Source organism: Tursiops truncatus, chromosome 15 (assembly GCF_011762595.2).
Source record: "Tursiops truncatus isolate mTurTru1 chromosome 15, mTurTru1.mat.Y, whole genome shotgun sequence".
Taxonomy (NCBI): Eukaryota; Metazoa; Chordata; class Mammalia; order Artiodactyla; family Delphinidae; genus Tursiops; species Tursiops truncatus.
Window position 1 is genome coordinate 67,962,398 of NC_047048.1, and position 24,918 is coordinate 67,987,315.

Here is a 24,918-nt window from a genome sequence, read left to right on the forward strand (position 1 = left end):
CGAAGACCCAAAACAGCAAAAATAAATAAATAAATTACTAAATTCCTACCCCCAACATCTTCTTTTAAAAAAAAATTGTGCAGTGCTGCCGGGTCCTCAGCATGGACACATGCAAACCAGATGCGATCATTATGCAAATAATATGCAAAATACATGTGTGGGCCTCCCGACCATTGCAAATGCCAGATGTGGCCCTTGGGGATCCAGGGTTTAGCTGAGCCAGGCTGTGGGGCTGAGAGATGACCCGGGACTAGTCTCTATGGTGGGCAGGAGGGGCTCAGCTCTGAGGCCTTTCACACACTGATGGAAGGAACCAGACGGGGAGTCGATCAGACCTCCAATCACAAGTCCCGTGACCTTCACGGAGGCACTTCACCCCTCTGAGCCTCTGTCTTCTCATCTGTAAAATGGTCGACTACGAGGACTAATTGAGAACATTGGCTAAAGGCCCCATCAGCACAGCCAGGCACATAAGAGACACCTTTCACTCACTGAAATGCAGGACTTCCAAGGACAACATCGCAGCTGTGGGCTTGGGGAAGGTCAGGGTTGGATGGGTCAAGAATCCACATACTCCTCGTTCATTCAGAATCTGTGAGAGGTCTCACTTGACAGGGGGTGTGGTGGATGCTGGTGGTACCCAGCCAGACCCCCTGTCCCTGGCCACAGCACTCACAATCCCCACCCCCCACGCCCACTGCTAATGCCTAATGCCCACAGCTGCCCCTCCTGCAGATTGCTATTGGCTAATGAGAGCCGCCTCCCCTGGGAAGTTCCAAACCCTCCCATCCCACAGCCAGTGACTGTCTGATAAAGGGATATGACGAGCTGGCCTCCTCACCTCAAGGGGACAGTCCAGCCGTGTGGTTATATCCCAGAGCACCCCTGCCCCCCAATCAGGCCACATCTAGACTCCACCTGGGATCCCCTTCTTGCTCTGCCCCTTCCCTCTGCTGCTTCCCTCCCTCCCTCCCTCCCTCCCATATGCATTTCTCCTGGGAGGCCTCCCTTCATAAATCTCATGTTCCTGAATCCGTATTTCCAGCTGTGCTTCTGGGAAACCCAACCCAAGACAGGGAGACAGCCCTGCAATCAGAGAGGGATAATGAATGTGATACTCATTATGTCAAGCACCACAGGGAGGTATGGGATCGCAGAGGAAGAAGTGACCAGAGTTGGGAGAAAGGATCAGAGACATCTCCACAGACAGCCACCACCAGAGATCAACTGTGGGGAGAAAGTATCCAGGTGGCGGGCGCAGCATGTGCAAGGCCTGGGGGCAGGAGACGGCCTGTGGGTTTGGGGAGCCCGGCAGAGCTCCAGTGGGGGGCCCGGCCCCAAGAGAGACTGGCAGGCGCCAGAAAAGAGGGGCCTTGAATCCCCCCCAAAGAGTCTGGACTTTACGGCAGGGGAACGACACATACAGAACTGCCTCCAAAAATGTCCCTTGGCTACCACTGCTCTGAGCAGGCAGGGTGCCAGGGAGGCAGCGCCTGCAACATTCAACCACCAGGCTGACAGGGATGGGGAGGGGGATTGGGTGGGGGAAGCGGGGGGAACGGGGTGAATCCCAAAGGCTTTCAGGACAGAGAGCTGACAGGCCTTGTTGCAGTCTGCGGGTGTGGGGAGGATTCTGGAAGGCGCCAGGCAGACCAAACGTCAGACGGCACGTTAGGGTGGGGCTGGGTGACCACGTGTGGTCAAGCGTGGGGAGAGAGGAGGGTGTCATGAGCCGTACGGGGCAGGGGTCTGCATTCCGCGTGCGGCCACAGGGCAGCCACAGCCAGGCTGTCCTGAGCAGGAGGCCTCGGTGAAGGTGGGCGCCGATGGGAGTGGATGGCAAGCTGGCCTGCTTCCAGCAGGCGGCCCGGGAGCTGCTCCCGCTGGCGGGGCGGATGCAAGGCCCTGGGAAGACTGGCCTGCTTTCCTCTCTCTCCTATTCATGGACACCAGAGTAAAAACCACACGGGATTACCACTGCTTACAGAGGAGGCAGGCATGGGATGGGCGGGTGCAGAGAGGCTGAGCCAGGCCGGGGAGGAAGGGGTGGTCGTTGCCATGGAAAACTCATGCTTGGGTAGGCAGAACCTGACCTCTACCCAGACACTGCCCTGATCTCAGACCTGCTCTGCCTTAATTCCTAACGCAGGGACCTCTGCTGTGCACCGGCTCCCTGCTGCAAGCACAGACAGATGGGCCCCAGGCTCTGTGCTCAAGGCACCTGGGACTGAGAGGCAGAGGTGGCCAAGAGTCGGGAGAAGCCTGGGGTTGGTGGGTTGGTGGGGAGGCCAGGAGAGGGACCTGGGGAGGGGGAGGGGCAAGAGAATCCCTGGTGGGGCGTGAGCTCCAATGAGAGTGGGGCTCTCTGGACGGGATGTTTCTGGGATGGGGAGGGCCGTTTTCAGGCTGAGGACTTGGGGGTGGTGCACAGAGATGCTTGGTCTTCACCCTGTGAATCCAACTGTGAATCCCACGTGCCACGGTCATTGTCTTTCTGCATCGAGCTGCCCTCCCAAGAGATAGTCCGTGATGCAGGTGCCACCTCCTGCCTGTGTTTGCTGAGTGGATGAACTGTGGGTCCCCCTGTAGCCATGAGGGTACAGTGGGGAAGGTGGTGGTCCAGGCAAGAGATGCTGAGGATAAGAGAGGACAGGCATTTGGAGGGAGAGTTACCAGGCTTCCAAGAGCTGGGTCAGGGCCAAGGTCAGAGTCATGGGCCAGCACCACTGCGAGGTCCCAGGCTTTGTCTCCCTGCCTGTTTCATACTTAGTGCTAGACAGTACCTCTGGCAACTATTCAAAGGGCTTCCAGCCAGGGTCTGACCTCTCTGACCCCCAGCCACAGCGGCCCACACACCTGCTCTTGCCACCCACCATGTGACCAATGGGGCCTTCCCCAGGTTGAGCCTCCGCAGCCAGGGGCTCCCACATTCCTGGCTGCACTGATGTTGGCCGGCAGCCCCAGTTCCTTTGGGAAAGGCCAGGCAGGAGGCTCCCACGGTGGGACTTTATCCCTCCCTCCCCTCCGCCGTCCGGGGGCTGTGCTGGGATTAGGGCACCCTCCTCCCCTGCTGCGTCTCATCACTGCCCATGTGGTCCAACCACTACTGAGTGCGTCTGCAATTGCAGGCCCCTTCCCTCAGACCTCCTCCTCCCATGCCCCCTTTGTCTCCCTCACCTACCGGCCATGGAGTCCCCGGGTGGGTGATGGGAGGGGGACAGGGCAGCAGGCTGTGCTGACACCAAGGGCGCAGGCCGGAACTGCTGCGTGCAGTCAGGGTGGAAGGGAGGGACCTCCCTGGTGGCACAGTGGTTAAGAATCCACCTGCCAAGGGCTTCCCTGGTGACACAGTGGTTGAGAGTCCGCCTGCCGATGCAGGGGATGCGGGTTCGTTCCCCGGTCCAGGAAGATCCCACATGCCACAGAGTGGCTGGGCCCGTGAGCCATGGCCGCTGAGCCTGTGCTCCGCAACGGGAGAGGCCACAACAGTGAGAGGCCCGTGTACCACAAAAAAAAAAGAATCCGCCTGCCAATGCAGGGGACACGGGTTCAATCCTTGGTCCGGGAAGATCCCACATGCCGCGGAGCAACTAAGCCCGTGAGCCACAACTACTGAGCCCGCGTGCCTAAAGCCTGTGCTCTGTAAGGAGAAGCCACTGCAATGAGAAGCCCGCGCACCTCAATGAAGAGTCGACCCCGTTCGCCACAACTAGAGAAAGCCCGTGCGCAGCAATGAAGACCCAACGCGGACAAAAATAAATTAAAAAAAAAAAAAAAAAAAGGATGGAAGGGAGTGGAAAGCGTCCGGGAGGATTAGGAGAACAGGGAGCCTCAGTGACTTTTGAGGGGCTCCAGGAGGACTCCAGTTTTCTGGCTTGGGGGTCTTTTTTTGCTGTGACAAGGGCAGAGAGGAGACAAAAGTGTGGAGGGCAGTCACCTTGACTTGGAGGTGCCTGCAGGTGCCCTGGAGGAGTTGGGTGTCCTGTTTGTCCATTGCTCCTTCCCAGCTGAGGTGGGGGGCTGTGTGCCCCTAGGGCAAGATCAGAGTCCCCCCATACACACCATCCCACATGGATGGTGGTCAATTAGTGGTCCTGGGGACCTCACTCCTCCCAGATACTGGGGGAGAGGTCACCAGGTCAGAGGTCGTGAGGGTTCCTTCTACCTGGGCAGCTGGCTGAGGCCCCGAGCCGCCCTTTGTTCCACTGAGCTGGCACCTCCCAGGCAAGTGTTCTACCACCACCCACCCTTTCTGCTTTGGGTCACTGTGTCCTCATCCTTTCCCCTCTCCCCGCTCTCCCCCCGAGTCTCTCCCTCCCTCTCTCCTCCCCAAACTTCCTTCTCCTTTTCCCATAATAAGGAAGAGCCATGATTGCCCATCATATCCAGAACCCAAATCGTCAGCAACAGAAAAAGTGGTTTCCCCCACCTGGAGGGCTCTGACTTTAGACACCCAAGGTCCAGGCGGGTGGCATTCCCAGAAGGAGGTAGGAGATGGCTACACTCTGTCCTGGGGAGGGGCACCCTCCCCGGAAGGGGCTGATGGCTCCTAACACAGGGGGAAATGAAGACTTCCCCCCCACCCCCACGAAAAAGTTTTCATAACAAAAACAAATTGAAGGTTCATAACCTGCCTGATCTGGTTGGTCCAAAATTGGAGAGAAGTTAACTATTGGCAAAAGTTAAGACCACGGGAATGAAGAGATCCCTCTCCAAAGGAGTCTGTGTGGTGTGAAAAGAAAGCTGGGACGTTTAAGGTAAAAACCGAGGAACAAGAGTCAGTGAAGGAGATAAGAAAGATGAGGTCAGGGCTTCCCCGGTGGCGCAGTGGTTGAGAGTCCGCCTGCTGATGCAGGGGACACGGGTTCGTGCCCCGGTCCGGGAGGATCCCACGTGCCACGGAGCAGCTGGGCCCGTGAGCCATGGCCCCTGAGCCTGCGCGTCCAGAGCCTGTGCTCCGCAACGGGAGAGGCCACAGCAGTGAGAGGCCTGCGTACCGCAAAAAAAAAAAAAGAAAGATGAGGTCAGAGGAGCAGAAGGAACTTGAAAGTGGGGAGTGGGGAGAGATGCCAGCTGAGACCAGGAGGGGAGACATTTTCAGAAGGAGACTCAGAATAGCAACAAGTGAGGGCTTGGATTTCCTGACCAAACGAGAGGGCAGTGGGGCCCTTGGCCTGGACCAAGCTGGGCTGAAACAGGATGAAGGGGTGAGGAGTGGAGACGGTGCCTGTGGGGGAAGGAGCCAGGTAGAGGGAGAGGTTGGAGGCCCAGAGGAAGGGGAGCGAGGCCCCCAAAGGGACAGGACCCAGGCCCAAGGAAGAGGATGGAAGAGGAGGGCCAGGGTGGTGCGGGAAGCAGGGCACCTGCAGGTGCAGCGGGGAGAGGCGGAGGGGCTCCTTGTGCTAAATGGCAGCTGAGGTTCTCCCCCTGGATGTGGGGTGAGGATGGAGGAGTGTTTAGGCAGGGCCAACGAGAAGTGCAGGTTTGAGGAAGGGTGGCAAGGAAAGGGCCCTGGAGAGTCTGGATCATAGGGTGTGCAGGGGCCGCCAGGCCCCCGTGACTTTCCACCGGCCACAGCCCTCCACAGCTGGAGGGCGGGGCCCAAACCAAGGCTCATAGGGTGTATCCCGGGCTGTGAGTGCAGATCCGGGGAGGAGGGACCTGAGGGCCTAAAGGTTGGGTGCTCCCTCACCCAGGTTCCCAGAGGAAAACAAATTTAGAATCAGCAGAAACATGACAGTGCCTTCAAAAAGTACCTGAAACCAGGTGTGTAAATTAGTAAACACGGCTTTGCTATATGTTTTGTGGCAATGTTAAAAAAAACCCCAAAAAAACCCACAGGTTTTCAACTTGAAAGAAAAGAAAAAACAAAGGAAAATAGGAACGTTTGGGAACAACCCAACTGGTGCTGGCATTTCCGTGGCCCTTCCTACCTGGCTGGTGTCATCAGCCTGCCCACCCGCCTGGCCTGCCTAGCTCTGTGCTTGCAAACATTTTTCATTCTTCTTCACTTTTTGACATCTTAACCAACGTTGGCTGTGGTTTCTTTCTTGGTAATTGTGATTATTTTAAGTGCAGTCTGTTGTCATTTTCCACCAAGGATCTAGAGGCTATCCAGGGAGTTAAGTGATGGTGCAGAGTTTTCCAGAATCCTTAACACCTAGCACCAAAGTCGAGTGATTGATACCATTCCAAGCCAAGTGTCACTTACTTAGTGAAGGTAAACACGGGTTAATATAGCCTGTCAAAAAAATCCACAAGTTTTGTGCAAACTTCAGGATTTTTAAATCTTGGAAATCGGAAAGATTTAGCATTTTGTGTTTGCCAGTTTTCTGTCATAAAAAAGTCAATCTTGAAGAAGCTAAAATATTTACCAGGAAAAGATCGTGCCTTGTCTTTTTCTGACGGTGTACTTTTGGAGTTCTTGGAGATCAGAGTAAGAACTAAAGGAGAAGAAATGTTTTGATCATTGAGGAGGAGTGCCAGTTTCTACAAAAGTGTGCAAATTCTAAATAAACTGCTGGGAAAACTAAAAACTGAAATGGTACAGGGTTTGTGATAATCAAATATCCCCAGCTTAAAAAAAAATGAGTATTGAACCCTGGAGTGGGTCCATGGAGAGTCCTTGTCTTATTCTCTCTCTTGTAGTGTGTGTTTAGAAGTTTCCATAATAAAATATATTTTTTTTAATTAAAAAAAAAGGAACAGATGGAACAACTGACAATAGATGCTGGTCTTTCCTCTTTTGCTTTCTCATTTTGGAAGCTTTACTGTATGTTGCCTTCCACGGTCCTGACCTTTCCTTTTCTGGTTTTCATAAAATACAAACCAACCAACCAACAAAAAAAAACACTTTCTATTATATGTCAACAAAGTACCAATCAATTCCTCCCACCCAGGGTCTCTTTTTTCCTTCTTCCTTCTGCCCCACCCAATAAGAAATATTTTAAATGCTTTTGCTGGCCCTTTCCCCCCTCCTCAACTCCTACCTTTTGTCAAGGTAATTCAGCACTTTCAGTTGTAGGTTAGCAATGGGTCTTATCGCATCTCTCTTCTGTTTTGTTTTGTTTTGTTTCTTAACTTATTTAGTGCTTATATTACAAATTCCATCTCATCTGTCATTATCCGTTTGGAGCTAACTATACATAAATCGGTAGCTTCTCAGCTACCATGGATGGCTTCCTCCTTTCTTCACCTCATCTCCAAACTGACTCTTTTATTACCTGATTAGATTCCTTTGTCAGGCATTTTCCACGGGGTCCAGGGAGAGTCTCTGGACCTTTGAGCTTCTTCTATCCCAGGTATGTAAAGGGCACCTTGGCTGGCACAGGATGCTTTTCTCTTTTCTAACTTTAAAAATGTGTGGTTCCAGGCCGATTCTCTTAACTTGTTCTCTCATTCGGGAAGCTCATAAGAGTTTTCCCTTTAATCATGGAATTCAGGAATCTTCCCAGGCTATGCCTAGATGTCTGATTTTTTCCATCATTCCTGCCTGGAACTCCACGAGCCCTTTCAAACCCAAGTCTGTCTTCAAACCACGGAAAAATTTCTTTCTCGTTTTAAAATTATGGTTTCTCCTCCATGTGTTGCTTTTTTCCTTCTAGGCTTTGTATTATTCCCATATGATGTCTCCTGGGTCTCTCTCCTCCTAGGCTCTGGGTTTTCCCTGCATGATTTCTGTTTGCTATTTTTGCTTTGTGTTTTGCGTTCTCTCTTCCATTTGGTTTCCCAGGTTTTCATCCTCTCCTCCAACTTGTTTTAAATTTAAAATCATGTTTCCTACTTCAAGAAAGTATTTTCTTTCACATCTGATATTTTTTTAATGCTCTTATTGTTTTTTCTTTTTCATGTTGGTGTGCAGGTTGTGGTTTGACTCCTGTGATTCTGAGCAAATTGCAGGCTCTTACTCCCGGCTGTTGGTTTCCTTCGGGTGCCTATTTTCTCTTTGTCTTTGTTTTTCTCCCCAAACTTCAATATAAAATTTATTAAGTTCCACATTTTCCCCAGCTTTACTGAGATATAATTGACAGATAGAAACTGTATATACTTAAGGTATACAGCGTGACGTTTTGATGTATGTATACACTGTAAAATGATTACCACAGTCAAGCTAATTAATCCATCCATCACCTCACGCAGTTTTTTTGGTGGTGGTGAGAACACTTACGAGCAACTCTCTTAGTGAATTTCAAGTACGGAATACAGTATTATTCATTATAGTCATACACTGTCATTCGATCTCCAGAACTGATTCATCCTGTGTAACTGAAACTTTGCACCCCTCCACCAACATCTCCCCCCTGCCCCCCAGCCCATGGCAACCACCATTCTATTCTCTGCTTTACTGAGTTCAACATTTTTAGATTCCACATATAAGTGAGATCATACTGTATTTGTCCTCCTCTGTCTGGCTCGTGTCACTTAGCATCATACCCACCAGCTTCATCCAAGTCTCAAACGGCAGGATTTCCTTCTTCTTAAAGGCTGAGTAATATTCCATGGTAGGAACAGACCTCATTTTCTTTATCCATTCATCTGAAATGATCCCAGCCATCTTTTCTGACCATAATGGAATGAAACTAGAAATCAGTAACAGTAAGAAAACAAAAATTCACTTATACGTGGAAACTAAACAACACACTCTTGAACAACTATTGGGTCAAGCAGGGAATCAAAAGGGAATTTTAAAAAAATATCCTGAGACAAACAAAACTGGAAACACAACATACCAAAACGTACGAGATGCTGCAAATGCAGTACCAAGAGGGAAGTTTATCCCCTTGCCTCGTTGCAGCTCTAATCACCCCCAGGGCTCAGGTCCAACAGACAGGCTGGCTGTGCCTTGTGATGCCCCAGAAGGGACTGCTCTGTGTCCCCAGGGACAGGGAGGGATTCCGCAGGTCCTCCCAGGAGCACCCAAAGCTGCCGGCCCCGGCTCTCTGGTGGATCCAAGCCCTCTCCTGGAACCAAGCAGACCTGATTCTCACCCAAGGCTGTCTCTGCTGTGGGTCCCTACTGTCCAGCCCGCAGGGAGCCAGCCCTCTTGGCCACGCCTGGCTGCTGACTGACCTTGAGCTCTGCTGTAGTAGCATTTTTGGAGTTGGGAAGGAGGGCGGTCCTAATCCAGGAGGTTTAATTAAAGAGAGGTTCTCAAAAAAAAAAAAAAAAGAGGTTCTCGGGTTTCATGGCTGTTGAAGAGATGACTGGGATCAATCATCTTGTGCAGCGTTATAAAAATATATCAGAAAAAGAAAAAGCAACCAAATGGAATTGACTTGAATAAAATGCACTACTAGGTCTATGAGAGGACATCTGAACGTGTGGATACTGAGTGGTATGGAAATGCGACAGGCTGGGACCTGGGACCCTTTGCTGGGACGTGGGCCCCTTTGCAGCAGTGCTTGCACCTGGACACACCTCTCCTCCAGCAACAAAATACAAAGAAGCTGTTCGGGACTAAAAATAACTGCGTGCATGAGCAGTTGGGGCAAATTCTGGACCTAAAAGATACAAAGAGACCAAAAAACCCAACTGCCAATTTTGAAGAGCCCGGGAGCAAAAACAGCGTGTCAGGAGCAAAAGCAGGGTACTGCGCATGCCCCCTGCACACACCACCCTCTAAGGGGTGGGCAAAACACCTAAGCCACCCCTCTGGCCCGACCCCTGGACACACACCTACCCTCACCCCGTATAAGAAATAAGCTTGCCTCCCCTCAGGAGGAGAACAAGCAAGGGAACCTGTTGATTGCTCTCCCATCTGCTGCAGCAGGGGCCCCAACAAAGCCTTGTATGAATTTCTTGTCTGGCCTCTAGTCAATTTCTATTGATTGGGGAAGGCCAAGAAACCTGGCTGGTAGCAGAAAGTCTGCGGGGTTTCTGTACATCTTTGGGGTCTGGTGATAGTAAGTTTTGTGAGGAAAGGAAAGGCTGTCAGATGCTCTCAGTTCTGTTTTTGGCATAGCGTGATGTACCTACCAAAAGAGTTTTGCAAACCTTTGGAAGCAGGGTGCTCATGAAACGTGCAGGAGGAAGGGGATTTCTTAAACACACCTGCAGCGGTGATGGGTGACGGACAACGCTGAGATCCCATGAGGGCGTAGGAAGTTGTAGTAAATGATCCTTCTCATCCTGCAGGTAATCGGTGGGTCCAATTGACAGCCCTGTTTCCAAATCCGAATGTATCTTTTTTATTTTAAATTCCTTTACCACATGGTAAGCTCCCAGGAATTTTTTCTCAAGAGCTTCAAAGTGAAACTATAGATATTTTCTTTGTCTTTAAAAGCCAGAAAAGATCATCTGAGAGGAATTATGAACATTTCAAAACCACTTGGGGCAGAGCGGATAAATTACACCAAAAAAATAATTCCTAAGGACTTTAAAGTTGAAAAATAAATTTTTTTTCAGGAGGAAAAAGAACTTCGGAAATAAAATAAAATGACAGCCATTTGGATTATGTATTTCTCCTGCTGGGTCAGAAGGAAAATATTCAATTAAAATCTATTATAAAAGATGGGTTTCTAGATTATCAGATTTAAACTTCCACTTCCCTAGAAAAAATCATGACCAAGTGAAACAAATTTTTGAACTGCCCCATTCAGACAGAACAAAATAAGAAATAGAAATGGCCAAACATGTGTAAGACTTGCGCATGCTGGAAGCACTTTTTGGATCCCAGAATTCAGAGTGTGTTTTATGAAACTCTGAAAGCATCACATCTGCGGTGATTGCATCAGCCTAATCGACCTCAGCAGCTTGTTGATTTGACATTGATATGGTATTCACCACCCTGCTCCTGGGTCTCAGCTATTATATGTGTCAGTGCAGGAAGCTCATTTTCTACCCTTTGTGGCCTAGAAATCTACTTTTGCTGCCCTATCACGAGAGAGTTCTGGCTCTGACGTCTGCTGAGTGGGGACAAATCACAACAGGGAACGCTTCCTAAGTCCTTAGTCTTTCCAGCCACTGGGAACACCCTGAACTCATTAGTTCATTCAGTCTTCAAGCAACCCTTAGGGATGGGATCATTGGCCTCTTTTCTTGGGTGAGTAAAATGAGGCTCAGTGATTTGCCCAAGGTCACACAGCAAGTAAGACTCAAACCCGAAGCTCCCGACACCAAAACCAGTGTCATTAACCAAACAGGTAAACTGCATTCTGAATGGGCTCATCTGCGCTCACTGAGATAAAAATGATGCACTACTTCTTTAATCTCATCTCTAAGAACTTTTCACTTCAGGAAGTATCATGTGTTTTATATACATTTCAGGATGATTAGACTTTCGCATATAGTTCTAAAGCTCCCTGCTGAGTAGGGCTAGCTGTGGAACGTCTTCTCTGTTGCTGGGATGACATAAAGAACATACAATAGGGCTTCCCTGGTGGCGCAGTGGTTGAGAGTCCGCCTGCCGATGCAGGGGACACAGGTTCATGCCCAGGTCCGGGGAGATCCTGCATGCCGTGGAGCGGCTGGGCTCATGAGCCATGGCCGCTGAGCCTGCGCGTCCGGAGCCTGTGCTCCTCAACGGGAGAGGCCACAACAGTGAGAGGCCCGCATACGGCAAAAACAAAACAAAACAAAACAAAAAAACATACAATAGAGAGAAACGTTATAAAACGATTCTTCTGTCATTAAAAAATAAATTGCCCTGGCTAAACAAACTAGAATGTTTATATAATGGAATACTACTCAGCAACGAAAAGGAAAACAGTACTTACTCATGTAGCAATATAGATGAATCCCAAAGGCCTTATGCTGGGTAAAATAAGGCAGACACAAAATACATAGTGCATGAAATTCTAGAAAAGGCAAAGCTGATGTATTCACTTGCTAGGCCTGCCACAGGCTAGGAGGCTTAAACAACAGAAATTTATTTTCTTACAGTTCTGGAGGCTAGAAGTCCAAGATCAAGGTTTGGGCAGGGTTGGTTCCCTCTGAGGCCTCTCTCCTTGGCTTGTAGATAGCCACCTTCTCCCTGTGTCCTCATGTGGTCTTTCTTCCATTCATGTGCATATGTGTGTCTTGATCTCTTCTTCTAAGGACACCAGCTATACTGGATCAGGGCCCACCATATGACCTCATTTTACCTTCATCACCTCTTTAAAGGTCCTACCTCCAAATACAGCCACATTCTGAGGTCCTGGGGCTAGGGCTTCAACATATGAATTTTGGGAAAACACAGTTCAGCCCATAACACCTAATCTACGGTGAGAATAACCTGCACAGTGGTTGTCTCTGGGAGGAGTGACGCATGGGGCTTGACTGGGCAGGGCCGTGGTGAACGTTCTGGGGCTGATGGTGAATTGTCTATGGTCATAGGGGTTTGGGTCACACAGGTATTTGCGTTTGTCAGACTTGCTGGAATCTTACACTTCAGACTTGTTCATTTCATTGAATGCGTTTCACCTCAAAGAAAACCGAAAACAACTATTGATTTCTAGTTAATGATATGCAAGCATAGTGTTTAGAGGAATAGTATAGTGGTGCCTGTAGATTGCTTTTGAATTGACTGATGAGTAAGTAGATGGAAAGATACAGCAGTGTGTTAACAACTGCAGAATCTAGGTGGTGGTTTCATGTGGGTGTTCATGTACAGTTCTTTCAACTTTTCTGTATGTTTGAAATTTTTCATCACAAAATATTGGGGAAAAAATATTAAAAGAATAAAATTTCCACTCGAAAATATTAGCGAGACATTTCTCATAAAGCATCCTCATTGCTAGATCAAGGTCCACTCACAGAGGAAACTACCACAGCCCCAGGCCATCATTTGTGGATGAATGCCCCCTCAATATTTTAGCCCCAGCCCGCCTGGTCCAAGGAGGAAGGGGAGGACGACAATCCAGGGAGAGGCCCGAGGGTGCTAGGGAGTTCCGGAGACTAGCTTAGGTACTCAGGCTCCGCGTCCGAGGAAACAGAGGTGCAGAGCTGTTAAAGCATGGCTGTTCAGCGCGCAGGGCAGTCCGTCATCTGTTTTCTTGAGCCATCATGGAGAAATCAGGCTTGTGGGGGGGTGTTAGGGTGGGCATGTGAATGATAGGGAGTTAGCAGCACATAGTAGGTACACAAGTGCTGAATAAATATTTGAATGAAATTGGAAAGAAGCATTCCAAGGCCGTAGCCCTCAGGAGATGGTGAAGCTGCCGGGCCGGTGGGGCGGCGTCTGTCCCCGCCTCTTCCCCGGGCCCACCTCTGGCCTGGCCTGAGATACCTTGAGAAACGGGCCCGGGAGGAGCCGCCTGGCCGGTAGGTTCCTGGACAGCCAGGGTGAGGGCTCCTTGCCACGTTCTTAGGAGAGAGCACATCCAAAACAATTTCTTTTTCTAAAAGCTCGGCGTTAACGGGTTCCAGATGTCTGTTTGTTATATAATGGGGTTTGTTTTAATAGCATCAACTTCCAGATGTGCAGCCTGGAATCAAGAAGCCCATTGGCCCCTGGAGGACACTGAGAGCCAAGCGGAGAGCTGCCCGGGGGAGAGAGGCAGACGTACGTGCAGGACCAGGCATGGGAGAGGAGCTGGCGGTGCCTCCCGCTGCCCACTGGGCCACTCACCTGCCCGGCAGCTGTGCCCCGACTGAGGGTGGGGTGGGGAGCATGATCCAGCCTCCTACTGGTCAGCCCTGACTCTGAAGAGGGGCCCCCGGGGAACAGTCACAGAAAGGCGGCCTGCGGGAGCATGTGCTCGGGAATCCGAGTCACATCAGTGCTGCCGGGTGACCTTGGTTACGTCTCTCGGCCTTGCTTAGCCTCACTGTCCGCGGAGGTGAAGTTGATTAACACCATCCCATCATGAGGGGTCACTGTGGAGACTGAAGCAAGGTGAGGGGCACAGAGGGGGTGCTGGGAAGCCTTGGACCTTCCTGCTTGGTCAGAGTGGAAGGGCTGGGCCCTGTGACCCAGCGCCCCCCCCTCCCCCCACCCAACCAGCAAGCCCTTGGGCAGCACAGGCGACATTTTCCCTGGAACACTGGAAAAGTGTCATCCGTGAAGCGCTCCCCACTTCCCCTGGTGGCTTGTTCCTCGTTCCGTGGCCCTGCAGCTCCAACAGACAGAACATTCTTCCTTTCGTGGAGCCAAAGGCGGTCTTTGTGTGACCCCCAGAGGTCCAAGGTCCATCCCTGGAGCCCTGCCGAGCATGTCTACTCCCTCTTCTACCTGAGGGCCCTCGGGTGCCAGAGGACAGTGACCAAGCCCCCCAAGTCCTCTTGCTCTCAGGGGGCGGCAGCTATAGCATCCCGTGGATGAAGATTAAGGTGCCCTGAGGAGGGATGTTCAAGATCCTGAACAAGAAATATCAGAGAACCTGAATGTAGTCTCAGGAGACAGTCATGCCCTTACTCACGATAGGAACATTCAGTCCCTCAAAGAAGATAACCAGCCCCAGATTAACCCATAAAAATAATGCAAGTCCAACAAATTTTCAATCAAATGGGGGACGTTTACAATATAAAGTTGACATGGAAAGTAAGTGTAGAATAGCTATTGTTATGGACTGAATGTCGGCGTCTCCTCACCCCAAATTCATGTATTGAAATCCTACCCCCAATGTAATGGCATGAGGAGGCGGGGACTTCGGGAGATAATTATAACAGAAGTTAGAGCCCTCATGAATGGGATCAGTGCCTTCACGGAAGGGACCCCAGAGAGCTCCTTTGCCCCTTTTCTGCATCACGAGGACATAGTGAGAAGTTGGCAGACTGCCTGCCCAGAAGAGGGGCCTCACCAGAACCCGATCATGCTACCACCCTGATCTCAGACTTCCGGCATCCAGATCCATGAGAAATAAATGTCTGCTGTTTGAGCCACCCCGTCTATGGTACTTTGTTAGAGCAGCCAGAATGGACCAAGACAATCATGACATCCCTGTATATGAAGATCAGTAAGGGAGGCCTTACCCTCCCAGCTGTTAAAACATATGGTGAAACTCTAATACCTTAAACAGTATGGTACCAGCACCAGAATAGCAAAGAGATAAACGGCAGGGAAAATTGAAAGTCCAGAAATAGACCCATCCACAAATGAACACAGAGTGTGGTAAAGAAATGCATTTCAAACTAAAGCAAATAGGAAATGTAGCTGGTTACCTTTGGGGCAAGGGACTTGGTGTGGGAGGATAGTGAGTGAGAGAGGTGCTGGGTTTTTTTTTTTTGGCCATGCTGTGAGGCTTGCGGGATCTTAGTTCCCCACCAGGGATTGAACCCGGGCCCTCGGCAGTGAAAGCACAGAATCCTAACCACCTAACCGCCAGGGAATTCCCTGATTTTTCATTTTGTATCTTTCAGGATGGCTTGACTTTTCCAACCCTACTATGTATTATTCTTTTTTTTTTTTAATGTCAGCAAATTTTATGTCAGTATATGTTATCTAGAGATTTTGATTCCTCTTGGGTTTTCTCCTTTGTACTTCTCTGTTTAAAGGGAAATCTAATAAGTGTTATAAAACTAATAATAAAATGATATTTAACAAACTGTTGAGCCCAGGGGAGGGCTCTCACCTTTTATGTCATACATTTCCATGACATTTGGACTACTCTGCTTCCTCCTACTCCTCTTTTTTTAAAATTACAAAAAAAATTTTTTTAATTTTTAGATTACAAGTATGACTTTCAAAATCAAGAAGAGAGGAAATGAATTTTGAACAAAATAAACAAACCAGTGCAGAAGTGATGGATTACTCACTAAACAGGACTGGACAACTGGCTCACCATTTGGAAAAAATAAAGTTAGATTCCTACCTTACACCGAAATAAACCTCAGATGGCTTAAAGATTTAAATGTTGGAAGTTAAACCAGAAAAGAATTCTAATCCATATACAATTTTAGGATAGGCAATAATTTTCTAAGACAATGTCAAACGAACAGATTGATGAATATGACAACAAAAATATGTCAGGTTTCTTTCCATCAAAACAAAATAAAGGTCAAACTGCTGCAAAAAAAAAAAAAAAAAAAAACCAAGATAGCTACGTAACAAAGAATCAAGAGTTTCAATATATAAAGAGCTCTTACAAAAATTCCCACCCATAATTTTTTTTTTTTTTTTTTTAACCTAAGCCAAGAATAGAGGGAATCTGACCACAGCGAAACCTGAGTTTCCTGGGGCAGGTGGGGACGGCAGGTGGAGGTGGGGACGGTAAGGCTGAGCCAGAGGGTTCCTTCTGATGGGAACAGGGAGAGCTCAGTGGAGCAACTCTGGGGCCAGGTTGGGTGCCCTCCATGTGGCAGGGGTTCCCTGCGCACCCTGGCATCCACAGTCCTATCTGGCGCCAGCTTCTTCTCCAGCCCAGCCTGCCACACACCTGCCCCGCCCAGCACATCTAACATTTCCCCATTCCTTCACACACATCAGGCACTTCCCATTTCCATGACTTTTGCAAATGCTGGCGCCTTTGTCTGGATCATCCCTCTCTCATCTCTATCGGAAAAATACACCCAACGGCTCCCTGAAGTCTCAGCTCAATGTCCCCCGTCCTGCATAATTATCTTTGATCCACCCAGCCTCCCAGGGGTCTCGCTTCAGGCTCCTGCAGCACCAGCCCATCATTCCATCCACCGAATCGTGCTTTTCTGCTTACCTGTCCTGGTCCCCTGCTAGATGACAGGGGTCTCCCCGGGCTCCCGCTCCACGACTCCGGGTCTGCCGTGGGGCAGGTGTTCAGCTAATACTGCACGAACAGATGAATCGTACCACGGGTACAGAGCAGAGCACTTGACCTAACACGCCCCACGCTAGGTTAGTTGAGCTTCAGGGTAAGTCATTTCCTAAAACAGAACAACTTTATTAACAATAGGGACACAGATCCTTTGACTATTATGTAATTATACACAATTATATAACACATTAAAAATACATTGAAAGAGAGGTGCCTAGTTACAGTTAGAGCAAAAGAAAGACACCCACCAAGGGGAACGCACTTGAGCTACTGAAAGCCATTGCTGAGTCCGACAATCATGGCTTCATACCAGATCTATGCCAGGCTCCCCCTTCCCCTTGAGATACCCATGGTCTCGGGGCAGGGTGGCCGAGGGGAGAGAAAGAGCTATGATAGTGACACGCCCAAGTTTTGTGGTGTCACAGGAAGGAAGTGCTGTCTGTGCGCGTGGGATGATTACAGCTCTCAGGGTAGACATGGGGGACCATGTGACGCTCAAGGCCCCCAACAGTGTGCGTTATGGTAATGGTACTGGGACGTGAGCTCACAAGGGCGGAGGTTTTTGTCTATTTGTCCACTGCTGAATGTCCAGCATCTGGAACACCATCTGGCGCAGACTAGACCTTCAGTAAATATCTGTTGACTGAATGACGGGAGATAGTCCCGGCACAGTGTCTGGAGATGGTGCCGAAGTCACCTCTGGGTCTCCCTCTGCTGAATCCTACTGAGTTAGATCACGGGGCTGTTTTCGCTGGAGGCTCAGCCTGCAGAGAACCCAGCTCGGAGGGAGCAGGGGGCAGGCTGGATCTGGGGCGGGGGAGCAGGGGGGAGGCGGAGGCACCTTCAGAGTTTGACAAGGAGGCTCGCAGGGGGCCCGGGTGCCTGCAGCTGGGGGCAAGGACCACAAAGGCAGGCGGGCAAAGGGAGGAAGGAGCTCAGAGGGGGCAGCTCCAGGGACTGGGCCTGGGCAACAGAAGCTGGCAGGATGCTCTACCAGCCCCACGGCCCGGGCCTGGAGATAAAACACACAGAGAGGACAGCAGCCTCTGAGGGATCAATAAAGAGGACGTGCCTCCAGGCTCTGAGCACCGTAACAAGAACTTGAACTTAGGGCTCAAAAACATTAGGTTCATCCCGTTGGCGAGCGACAGAGCCAGGACTCAACCTCACGTCTTTATAATTCGAGAGCCTGACCTTTTTTCACTCTGCTAAAAAAAAAAGCAAGGCCACTGGCACAAGGCGAGCGTGGAGCCTGAGGCCAGAGCCAGGCTTTGGTCTGGGTCAGCATCGCACCAGACCTGGGGGCAGAGCCACGGGGTGTTCTGGGGACAGGGCCAGACCAGGGCTGGGGGTCGGAGTGGCTTTCTGGGCTCTGAGACAGTAACCCAGGGTTGGTGCAGGGCCTGCTGGCGCTCCCACTCCGCCCTCCATCCCTGGCCCCGCCTGACCTTCCTCCCCGGGGGTGAGGAACAGAACGGAGTGGGCCTGGCCCTTATCCTGGAGGAGCTGCAGCTGCTCTTGCAGCCCCATCCCAGCACACAAAGGCGCCTTCTTTCCCAGCATGAGGTCTTGATTTCATGTTGCCCTGAGTCCAAAAGCTCCTCTGAAGGAAGTGGTTCCCTCCCAAGGGGTGTGTGTGTGTGTGCGCGCGCGCGCACGTGTGTGTGTGTGTGTGTGTGCGCGCGCGCGCACGTGTGTGTGTGTGTGCGTGCGCGTGTGTGTGCTGGGTGTGAGGAAGCTGGGTCATCAGGGTGGTCAGACCCTCTCCCTCCTCCTAGGTGTGGCCTGGAACTTCTCAATATGCATCCTTTGTGTGTATGCACGTGCATATGTGTGTGTGCGGGTCTGTAAGTGTGAACACGTTTGAGCACGTCTCTGCAGTGTCTGTACATGTGCCTGTGCATATTTCTGTATACACAGCACATGCCTGTCCATGTCTGCATGCCTATGGAGCTGTGTAACCAAGTCCGTAACCAAGTACTTTTGGGGGTGTGTGTGTGTGTTTCATGTGTGTCTACACAAGACACCTGGGAGCAGGCCCCCATCTCTGCTGCCCCTGGCCATGCCTCCCCAACCCTCACCTCCGCCCTGAACGTGTGCAAGCCTCCTCCCCACCCGCAAGCCCGCCTCTGCGTTTGTCTGGGAACCACCTGGCCCCTTTCAGCTCCAGGAGGAAGACAGGTTAGTACAGCTTGGCTTGTCCCATACATACTTTCCCAAAGTTCCCTGGATCCCAGCCGAACTCTATAAAAAGGCTCTTGGGGAATAGCCGAACAGGAAGGTAGAGACCCTGCCGAGGGGCCTCAGGACCCCCGCTCCAAGCCCCAGGAGGAAATGGAAGCATCAGTCAACGGAGCTTCAGCCAGAGAGAGGGCCTCGAGTCCTGAGGCTGAGCCTAGACTGAGGACCCTCCACCCGCAGGGAGAGGGACACATCATCTCAGGGCAGCAGAGCTGGCAGGGACCCCAGGAATCCCACTGAGCACAGGGAAGGAGAGACCCAGAGAGGTGCGCTGGACCGTTCAGAAACTGAGTCCCTTCTGAGAATCCTGCTGCCCCCGGAGACCCTTCTGTGGATAAACTCTGGGCCCTCCCACCGTCAGGGAGGTGGGCACTGCTCCCGCTCTCTCTCGGCCTTGCAGGAAGGCTCCGTGGCCTGGCTGTGCTCTCTGCTCTTGGCCTGCAGAGAGCTCACAGCCACCGGGCTCCAAGTCGGTCAGTGGGCGTTCGAGCAGCCCCCGCATCACAGGGCGGGGTTTACTCAGCACCCACTTGACTTGGGGTGCGGGGCCCTTGGGCTGCTTCCTCCCAGCCCCTCAGAGCACAGTGGGCGGGTGGGCTTTCTGCACTGCTCTCCCCCCACCGATATCCAGGCCCCATCTTCTATCGGCGCAGGGCTCTGGCTGGTGTCCTGGGTGTTGGGAGGAGGGGTGTCCAATGGGGGCAAGAAGGTCTGACCCCAAGTGAAGCCTGGGGCACAGGCGACAGCCACTCTCACTGTCAGTGCATGGGGACGTGTTGCTGCTGCTGGGGGTGCCACAGCCACGCGGGAAGGGCAGCCCCACGGGCCCCCAGGGAGGAGGCCAGAGGTCTGCAGGGCTGACATCGCATCCTGCTGCCGAGAGCCAGCTGGGCTCCAGGAGCTTCCCCGCCGGTCCCCACTGACAGACCCTCCTCTTGCCCTCAGGAATCTTTTTCTAGATGGGGCGAGGGGCGGTATGGGATGCTTTGCTCTTACCTGTCCCATTGTGTCCAGGCAGGGGCTGCTTGTGAAAGTCAAAAGACAAGAGGAGATTCTTTTCTTTCCTTTCCTTTTCTTTTCTTTTTTTTCTTTTCTTTTTTCTTTTCTTTCCTTTCCTTTTCTTTTCTTTTCTTTTTCTGCTCATTGTCATATCAAATCCCTGAGAAATGAGCACAGACCCGCTGACTGGCTTAGCACGAAAGGGAGGGGAGCCAGAGGGCGCAAAGAATAATCGAGAACCCCAAATCACAAGGTCAGATGTGAAGAACATTCCCCCCCATAGTCGAATGGGCAGAGACAGTGCCACTTTGGATGGAGGTCTTATCTCCCAACTCCTGCTGCTTACGAGGCTGGGGTGCCGGGGCCAGCGGAGCCAGGGGGCGGGCGGTGGACCATGGCTGCTCCCTGGGCCTGTTCGGGATGGTGGGCCGTGTACTGAGAGCACAGCTCCAAACCCCCCCATACCCCAGTCCACGGTGGGGGGCTGCGTCTGCATCCCCTCCCTGAATGGAGGCTAATCATCTCCAACTTGTCTAGGGAAAGGAAGGAAGTGGCCACAGGAGCTCAGCTGGCGGGAACTCCTCACCAGGCCCCCCGCCCTCCAGCTGTCTCTCAGATGCACACGCACGCCAGGAGGACAAGTTGAGGGCCCTTTCCCTAGGGACACACAGCTTGCTTCCCGATGGGGAGACTTGACAAGGGACCGCTGTGAGAGTTGGAGGGTCTCCCAACTGTGGGCCCGGGGACTGGGCTTGGGGGCTTTCCTCAGCCCCCTATGATCCACCTGAGAGGCCTGCACATCCCCCCACCCCAGTCCCCCCGAAGGCATTCACTGGGGATTTGGCAGCCCCCCTGGCTCTTTGCCAGCCTGGAACGTTTGGGATCTGTGAATGGAAAAGCCTGGATCAGAGCTGGAGTGGGGATGGGGGAAGGGGTGGGCCGTGGGACCGGGATCTTGCTCTCCCGGTCGGGCCTCCTCTCGGTCAGAGCCAGGACTGAGGCTTAACACCTCTCCAGTCTCCTCTCATCACTGCCTGCAAGCTTGGCTTGGACCCCTCCCCCATCCTGCTCTCCTCCCCCACTCACACCTGCAAGGTGGCCGCAGGTGAGATCACTCACTCTTTCTAAGACCCTGAGGATTCTCAGGAACCTGCATGCGCTGGGGGATGGAGAAGGGTGAGGCCCAAGTATCAACACGACAGGCACACGCACCCAGCCAGGACCCTAGCTCCAGGGGCCCAGTGATGAGACGGAGGAGATTTCGCATGGCTGCTTCAGTCCAGGGGGTGGGAGTGGGTCCCATCAGATGTTGGCAGGTCCCCAGGGCCGCCCCATGTGCGACTGCAGTGCCTTCCTGGACATTCGGGGTGGGGGGAGCTCAGTCCTCCGGGGGCTGCTAGCTGCCAGCACTGCACCGACGTGAGCTCCGGAGCCTCTCCTCGTGTCCTGCTTCTGAGAGCCAGCTGAACACCCCAGTGGGGGACAGGATAGTCACCTCCCTTAAAACACATCCTGATTCTGCTTTCTCACATGTCACCTGGGGGCTGTATCGGGAGCCTGACAGCGCCCATGGCTCTGCCATCGCTCAGGTAGCAGACTTGTTCCCAGCGCCCTGGATCCAGCCCGTCGACAGACATTTGTCTGCCCCTGGAGTTTCTGAAAAATCTGAACTTATTGCATACACTTAAAAATCTGGGGATTCTATACAAATATCTGAATTTCCATCCTCTGTTGAAAAACAATCACGGTATCGGGCAACACAGAGCCCCAATTCCTCTATGGTACCAACTGGCTGCAGCTGGTAGCCGCTGCCCCTTAGTCAGGGCAAGAGGTTTCCAGTTGCCATTGGTCTTACGTTTAAGTCTTAAATCTTAAATTTATTGCCTTAACTCTGGCCTGTGTCACTCATGTATGTCACCTGCCTCACCCGGGAGGCATGCGAGTTTACGAACACTGCAATATATTGAATAAAAGGGCCGGCCCATGAGCCACTGAGGTCTCCTCAGAGGGACGCATACCTGTTTCTTAGTTCTCCTTGGGCATGGCCATTCAGGTCGGGACACATGCCCACAGCTCTCTGTTTTTTCCATCACTGTGAAAAGCACCCAGCACGGCTCTCTTCACCCAAGAGTCATCCTCCCAAAAAAGGATGGAGGCGGATGGGGCTTGACTTATTCTAGGTAAACCCTCGGCACAGCTTTAAAACTCCTTTCTACACTTTTGCCCACTTGCATTGATGTCAAACTTACTAGGAAGCCATTAGCCGAATCGCCCATCTTCCTCCCCTGAAAACTGCGGCACTTCCTCCCTCCCGTGCCCTCCCCCCTGTCATCGCCCACGTCTGCGCCCCGGCAGATGCTCCCCACACACAATCCATGCTGGCCGGCAGGAGCCTTGGATCCATTCAGTGTCTCACGTCCCTCTGCCTGGTGCTGGGTCAGGAGAGGGCAACGTCCAGCAGATTCGGTAGTTCTGTGGGTCAGTCCTGTCCCCCAACCAGACTCTGAGGCCCCCAGCAGCAGGGTGGTGCCTGATCTGATCTGTGTCCGGAGCACAGCCCAGCCTGCCGCACAGCAGGACGGGCCGGAAGTCCCCAGGCAGTGTCCTAGGGCCCCGTGCCTTTGGGAGGCCAGTTCACCAGCTCTCTTGTCACAAGACGGTCGAGCTGGCCGTGGGCTGGGGCCCTTTGAGGTGTGCCGGCTGCCCTTAGTCACAACGTGGGAGGGTGTGTGACGGGAACTCACTTGTCCCTGAAGAGACTTGGTCCCAGCTGCTCTTTCCTGTTTCCTCTGAACTCGGCTTCCAGGATGTGGCTGCCAGTGAGCCTTGGCTAGGGCACCCGCCGGCGGCTCCCAGCCACTGCTGCCTTGCACTCAGCTCCCCGCATCTGGTCTTCCTGTTGCCTGAGCTCCGGGTGGGACCACGACCCAAGCTGGCTCGTCCGCCAGGCCCATCTTCAGCCCACACTGCAGAGAGTCAGCCCACAGCCCCTGACGGAGGACCGTCCTGGGGGCCCCTTCCCACGACGTGGGTGGTTTTGCATTCTGGTCCTTAACCCACATCGTGTGTCTCCCTCTGCCTGTGTCCTCCGAACGCGCGTCTTCCTGCCCTTGTTGGGTCCTTTCTCTAAAAATTCCTTCTCTATCGCTGGCAGCTTCACATCTGTCCTCTGGCTTCCTTCTTCTTTGCCCCAAATAGGACATGGCATGGAGGAGAGAGAGGGCAGGACAGGCGGTTCTGACTTTTCCTCTGAAGTGAAAGGATGCCCTGGGGGTTTGGAGGCGGAAACTCGAGACGGGCCCCAAGTCCAGCACTTCTTTGAAGTCTGTTTTATCTCAGAAGTAGATGTCACTCTTCTATACTAGTGTATGGTTCATATTTATACAAAACCACGTTTGAATTAATATAAAAATACTTTAAGTGACTTGGTTTTTGCACTGAATCTGTGAATACAATGGATGCTCCAGGACAGGAGTCTGCAAGCTTTTTCTGTAAAGGGCCACAGAGCAAATATTTTCAGCTTTTCAGGCCACGTGGCTCTGGAACAGCCATTCAAGCCCGCTGTGTGGGGTGGAGCCAGCCCTGGACAGTACGTAAAGGAACGTGGCTGTGCTCTAAGAAAACCTCGTGGTCTCTGAAACCTGAATTTGGTATGCTTTTCATGGGTCGTGAAATAGTATTCTTTTGACTTTCCCATTATTAAAAAACATAAAAGCCCATTCTTGGTGTGTGGGCTGTACCAAACCAGGCGATGGGCTGGGCTCTAGGAAGACTGGGGGGGGCTTGCGCTTTTGGATTCAGACGCCCCTCTAGGTTGCTGTCCTTCCACTCAAGGTGCCACTGGAGGAGGTGACAACCACCTGGGCCTCGTCCTCGTCTGGGGAACACGTTTCGGATGAGATCATGGGCGTCGAGGCCTGGCACAGTGGGCCGCAGAGCAGGTAGCGGGAGGTGGTGCTGGGGACCACCTTAGCGGACGTGAGGCTGGGCCTCGCGGGGGAGGGGAGGAAGGTCACCAGGGCCTGGTGGGTGCAGACGGCACCCTAGGGTGAGAGGCGAGCAGTTTTCACACTAAAAAGCCAGACCGAAGCTCTCGCGGTTGGGGTTTCTGGTCCTGCTTTCCAGGTCCTTAGTCAAAGCTTTGGAGATGGTCTGTTTGCAAGTTGCCTCAGCAAAAAAAAAAAAAAAAAAAAGTACAGTTTGGGAATTCCCTGGCGGTCCAGTGGTCAGGACTCCTCGCTTTCACTGCCGAGGGCATGGGTTCAATCCCTGGTTGGGGAACTACCTGCAAGCCAAGTTGCCTCTCTCCTCTTAGCCTCAGAGGACTCCTCCCCTCCCCCCAGACCCTTCTGGCTGAGCAGTTACACAACCCCCTGCCAGCCTTCTTTTCCACCTTCTAAGGCTGGATGCCTCCCCTTGGACCCAGGCTGGGAAGTCCAAGCACCCAGACGCCATGACCGCCCCCAGGCTTGCACAGCAGGATGGGAAGGAAATGCCTTCTTTCCTGGGTGACCTGGCTCCTCTGGCCTCAGGGCTGGCCACTGTAGCCAGGGGGCCGCACGGGCCAGATCAGCCCCTCTCCCCTTGCTCATCATCCCTGTGTACTGCTGTTTTACAAACCTGCACTGAGGGTTAGCCTCCTCCATGCCTCAGACTAGATGCCCACCCTGACTCCATTATTGGCCAGTTTATGGCTCTGGAATTGGTTTCTCTGTGTCCCCAGATCCCTTGCCATTTATCAGCTGGGTGATTGGGTGTTACTTAGCCTCTCTGGGCCTCAGTTCTCTCATCTGTAAAATGGGTGTAACCTCAGTGTTACTGTGGGGATTGGGAATATGGCCATAAAGCACAAGCCCCACTCAAAGAAGTTCCTAGTAAATGTGCATCATTACATTAAGGGACCGGAGAAAACAGGATGCCTGGTCCCTTAGTGGTTTGAAATCTAGATAAACCAAAAACACCTTAGCATAATTACCTACCAGATATTGCATGGGATATACGTGTACCAAGAATATTAGTTTATCTGAAA

The 24,918-nt window shown here is 52.0% G+C and overlaps 1 protein-coding gene across 9 annotated transcripts in view; it reads right to left on the minus strand.

Moving 5' to 3' along the window:
* The window catches only part of EMILIN3 (elastin microfibril interfacer 3), a 32,863-nt gene extending 9,609 nt beyond the window's left edge, over positions 1-23,254 (minus strand). Inside the window, exons 1-6 of one of the 9 annotated variants that reach the window (XM_073793004.1) lie at positions 21,908-23,254; positions 19,887-20,049; positions 16,572-16,758; positions 10,051-14,277; positions 8,438-8,579; positions 6,375-6,443 (exon numbers count right to left, since the gene is read on the minus strand). The gene's annotated coding sequence lies outside the window, so the exon portion shown is untranslated. Of the gene's footprint in view, positions 1-6,374; positions 6,444-8,437; positions 8,580-10,050; positions 14,278-16,571; positions 16,759-19,886; positions 20,050-21,101 lie in introns of all 9 variants that reach the window. The other 8 variants (XM_073793007.1, XM_073793003.1, XM_073793008.1 and 5 more) reach the window with 8 other exon arrangements.
* Between the last annotated feature and the right edge of the window lie 1,664 nt (positions 23,255-24,918).